Source organism: Haliotis asinina, chromosome 1, assembly GCF_037392515.1.
Source record: "Haliotis asinina isolate JCU_RB_2024 chromosome 1, JCU_Hal_asi_v2, whole genome shotgun sequence".
Classification (NCBI taxonomy): Eukaryota; Metazoa; Mollusca; class Gastropoda; order Lepetellida; family Haliotidae; genus Haliotis; species Haliotis asinina.
In genome coordinates, this window is record NC_090280.1 from 91,267,721 (window position 1) to 91,273,401 (window position 5,681).

The following is a 5,681-nucleotide window of genomic DNA, read 5'->3' on the forward strand; positions in this document are numbered from 1 at the left end:
TTAATGTGCATGTCAGGAAGTCACTGGTTGCCAGCAGTTGAAATGCTCATTGATAGGAAATCAAACCCAAAGGTTTCAAGTTCAGAAAAATTCATGGATATAATATTTTCAAGGTTGTGTTACTAACCTCAAATTTCCTGGTATACGGTACACTGACCTGCACTTTCATACATCAGATATGATCAACATATTTTATGTCAATTAGCTGATCAGAAAATTAATGACCAAATGTCAATTACTTCCATCAAAGGTAAATGGTAGTTGCACCACTGTGTTCCAAACAGTCATGTCAGTGCATTATCATCTATTTAATGCTATCACTGATGAAATGTCACTGCATGTTTGAACCTCTGGAAGTATGTGAAACCAAAGGTTGTATTCATTTGGTAAAATAATTATGATTATTTAAGGTAATTAGGATAATGTTGAAATATTTCAGACATTTGCCTGTACACATTTTTGTTACTCTTTTGAGCCAAACTGTTGTTTGTGAGCAAGAGCAAGTGACCTCACTATATGCCGCTACAGTCAATGGTAAACCTGATGTCATAGAATAAACAACCAGCCTTTGGTTAATTACGACTTTAGATTACAGATGGTCTTAAAAAAGGGTGGGACAACAATCTGAACCAGTGCATGTCAGCCTTATGAGGGAGGAAAGACTACAAAATGACAAACCATGTATCTTTATGATGCAAATTTGGGATTTCAATCCATAATCAACTGATGGTGGAGCATGTAAGGAAGACAAGTCTGCATGGCAGCTGTGATCTGCTGCAGATGATGGAAACTGAATATGCAGTATGAACATGTATATTATATTATGTACTACTGCAAAAGTACTAATCAAGAAAACATGACTAAACATCACTATTTAGTATGTTAATGTTATTTTTACTCTTGTTACTATGGTAACTAGAAGCCATTCTCAAAACTGCAACAATCTGAAATCCAACATTTGGGATAGTCAGCCACACAAGCAATATTTAACAGTGGTGCATGTCCCAAAATTATCTGGTTCAGAAAAAGAACTGAATTCAAGACTCTCAGATCACACAACCACTATAAGGTAGCTGTCTAAAGACTTTAAATACCAGCCTGCATATGACACATCAGTGAATGATGGCACTTCTCAACAGTATTGAGGATGCACTAAACAGCCTTTCACTTTCAGTCAGGATCCCTGCATGGGCACTTTGTTTGATACAATGTCAGGGCTATACAAACACATTACAGTCTAGCACTGTTGTCTCGATATTCAGGGAACCAAGAAAATATATGTACTTATCGGAACTTAAAGACATCTGACCAGGGCATATAGTCACAACTATGTATGTTTTTTTTCAATTTGAAATCATAATCAATAGTGTTTAATCATGACAGTGAGTACTTCCTAACTAATTCCTGCTTAATTAGTCCTGACTAAATAACAAGTGACACCTTCAACTCAATTAGTCCTAATTAGTTTACATTACCACATCCCTTTGATTCATGCCACACCATGTGTAAACGTGTGGCACCAACCTCAGTTCAGAATGATACTTGACCATGAAAGGTAGGTTTCTTTGCCAATATCAAGTTCAAAGTGTAATTTTGCTTGTTAGGTCCATGAAATTATATCAAGATATCCGAAATATTGAGATGTCTGTATCAAGTTAAAAGAACTTGAATAATGATAAATTGTGAAGGATTTAGATGGGACCAAGATGTTATATCGAAACAACCGAGATATTGAATTATCTAAGTTTGACATAACAGTGCTTGACTGTATATCACAGCTCATGGGTTTACTAGGCTGATAACTCCCCACCCTTGTCATCATCCAGCCTGCAGTTGATTTATTGATATAGCTGTGAATGGCATAATTGAATATGTAACAACAGAAAGAGAAATATCGAAGATTAATCTACTATTATTCAAAGATTTTAGTGTCTTATCAAAATCTATTGCTAGTAGTGCTAATATTTGCCATGAGTGTAAATTTTGTTATATATTATTAGAGCTAATATTTGCCATGAGTGTAAATTTTGTTATATATTATTAGAGCTAATATTTGCCATGAGTGTAAATTTTGTTATATATTATTAGAGCTAATATTTGCCATGAGTGTAAATTTTGTTATATGTTATTAGAGCCTTACTTGTAAAGACATGTATCAGTTCATAAGTCATTGGTTTGTGAGGAATTTTACATAAAATAGCATTATTTCCATAAAATGATAACATTTTGCAAATGACAAACAAAACCCAACAAACTGTTTTGGCATAAGGAATGTTTAAAATACTGAATCATTTTACTTGCACATGCATCAGTGTTGATGGAAAAAGTGAAGACGTGATGTATGAAAACAGTCTGCCTGTGTCTGGCTACCTGTTCTGACTTTATGCAGCATGTCCTATGAATGCTGATCTCATACTGTAGCTACAAAACTATGTACACTGCAGACTAGAGGGGAGATATGTGGTGATGTGGTTTATATGGATCAGTTGTAATGATCAGTCCAGAATTTGGCTTGTAAGTAGCAGATTCAAATAAGTTGATGGGCGAAGGAAGGAGAAATTGAAGGGTGGGATCAGTGATTGAAATAACAGCCTGCACGTATGCTCGAGACTCTCAACTTTCATCTTGGGCCACTTGAAAAAATATCCACCAGCCGGATTGCCTGGCTGATGATTTTAAGACCAATCTACTTACTATTCTCTCATATCGATTGACGATTATCCTGTCCTGTTTTGATAATAAACACTATGAAAGCAGGGTTGCAAGTTTAACAGGCTCTTTTAAAACGTCACAGACAGGGGATGTGATTGTGAGTATTTCATGCTTGTTGTGTTTAATTTGCTGAATACATAGTTGAAACAATGATATTTGTTTTTGTAAAAACAAATGCACCCTATGAGTAAAAGGTGCGAGCAGGCAACTTTTAAGATTGGCAGGCAACATTTATTGGTCACATGCCTGACTATCTGGTTGAGTTTGAAAATTATTTCAACCACTGGGTGAAATACAGGGAAGAGAGATGAGAAAGGAGACAGCAGATACTAGACACAGGAGGTATAGAGAGAGGGGAAGGGAAGGGAAGGGAAGGGAAAGGTTATTGACTCCATCAGCCATTTATCATATGACTGTAATGTGGTTTATCAATGAAATGGTTCTTCAGTCATGTGGCACAAGAAGAATACTGGCATGTAAAATGATGTTGTAAATATCATCAGTACAATACAACAATTGCAAGTTAATGGACTACATAAACAAAACTTGAGATAAATACAGGGATTCAGACAAAGATAATTCAATATATTACATGCAACATGTTACTCAGGATTATCTTCCAATAAAATGTTAGACACTGTGCTACACACATAAGTGGAGAATAATGGTCAACTGATTCAATCAATGATATACTCTCATAGCTTAATCAGAAACAATAATGTTTGCCAGCAACTTAACAATTCATAATTCATGAAGAGATGAATCATGAAGACAGAAAGTAACTTCTTATAAGAACACAGAATGGACCAATATGCTTAATATCTGTGTTGAGTGATCTGTGCCCCATGCTAGATGTCAAATTGTCCCGGTGTTGCCCTGGAGATATGTAGTATGTGTAAGATCTGTGTTATGTGATCTGTGTCCCATGCTTGATGGCAAATCGTCCCAGTGTTGCCCTGGAGATATGTAGTATGTGTAAGATCTGTGTTATGTGATCTGTGTCCTATGCTTGATGGCAAATCGTCCCTGTGTTTCCCTGGAGATATGTAGTATGTGTAAGATCTGTGTTATGTGATCTGTGTTCTATGCTTGATGGCAAATCCTCCCTGTGTTTCCCGGGAGATATGTAGTACATGTATGTGTAAGATGTGTGTTACGTGATCTGTGTCCCATGCTTGACAGCAAATCCTCAGTGTTTACCTGGAGATATGTAGTATGTGTAAGATCTGTGTTATGTTACCTGTGTCCTATGCTTGACGGAAAATCGTCCCTGTGTTTCCCTGGAGATATGTAGTATGTGTAAGATATGTGATGCGTGATCTGCGTCCCATGCTTGATGGCAAATCGTCCCTGTGTTTCCCTGGAGATATGTAGTATGTGTAAGATCTGTGTTGCGTGATCTGTGTCCTATGCTTGATGGCAAATCGTCCCAGTGTTGCCCTGGAGATATGTAGTATGTGTAAGATCTGTGTTATGTGATCTGTGTCCCATGCTTGATGGCAAATCGTCCCAGTGTTGCCCTGGAGATATGTAGTATGTGTAAGATCTGTGTTATGTGATCTGTGTCCTATGCTTGATGGCAAATCGTCCCTGTGTTTCCCTGGAGATATGTAGTATGTGTAAGATCTGTGTTATGTGATCTGTGTTCTATGCTTGATGGCAAATCCTCCCTGTGTTTCCCGGGAGATATGTAGTACATGTATGTGTAAGATGTGTGTTACGTGATCTGTGTCCCATGCTTGACAGCAAATCCTCAGTGTTTACCTGGAGATATGTAGTATGTGTAAGATCTGTGTTATGTTACCTGTGTCCTATGCTTGACGGCAAATCGTCCCTGTGTTTCCCTGGAGATATGTAGTATGTGTAAGATATGTGATGCGTGATATGTGTCCCATGCTTGATGGCAAATCGTCCCTGTGTTTCCCTGGAGATATGTAGTATGTGTAAGATCTGTGTTGCGTGATCTGTGTCCTATGCTTGATGGCAAATCGTCCCAGTGTTGCCCTGGAGATATGTAGTATGTGTAAGATCTGTGTTATGTGATCTGTGTCCCATGCTTGATGGCAAATCGTCCCAGTGTTGCCCTGGAGATATGTAGTATGTGTAAGATCTGTGTTATGTGATCTGTGTCCTATGCTTGATGGCAAATCGTCCCTGTGTTTCCCTGGAGATATTTAGTATGTGTAAGATCTGTGTTATGTGATCTGTGTTCTATGCTTGATGGCAAATCCTCTCTGTGTTTCCCGGGAGATATGTAGTACATGTATGTGTAAGATGTGTGTTACGTGATCTGTGTCCCATGCTTGACAGCAAATCCTCAGTGTTTACCTGGAGATATGTAGTATGTGTAAGATCTGTGTTATGTTACCTGTGTCCTATGCTTGACGGCAAATCGTCCCTGTGTTTCCCTGGAGATATGTAGTATGTGTAAGATATGTGATGCGTGATATGCGTCCCATGCTTGATGGCAAATCGTCCCTGTGTTTCCCTGGAGATATGTAGTATGTGTAAGATCTGTGTTGCGTGATCTGAGTTCCATGCTTGATGGCAAATCGTCCCAGTGTTTCCCTGGAAATATGTAGCCTGAGTGACACTTGACAAGTATTGGCACAAATATTTTTCTTCTGAGTGTACGTGACCATGTTTGCTTTAAAATCTCTGCATCACATTTTACTGGCATGAAATGCAAAAAGTACATTATGCTAAACGCATACTAATTACTATATGAACTCCATCCATATATGGAATGAAATGCAAGAATACACCATGCTACACTCATACTAAATGAAATCCATCCACACATGGCATTATGAACAAGAATATACCATGCTATATCTATACTAAACGAACTCCAATCTTATTTGGAAATGCAAGAATGTACCATGCTTTTTAGTACGATGAATGAAATCCAGGAATATCTGAACGAAGATATGTCTCTTGCACTAACATCAGCAAAAATTTAATCCCTC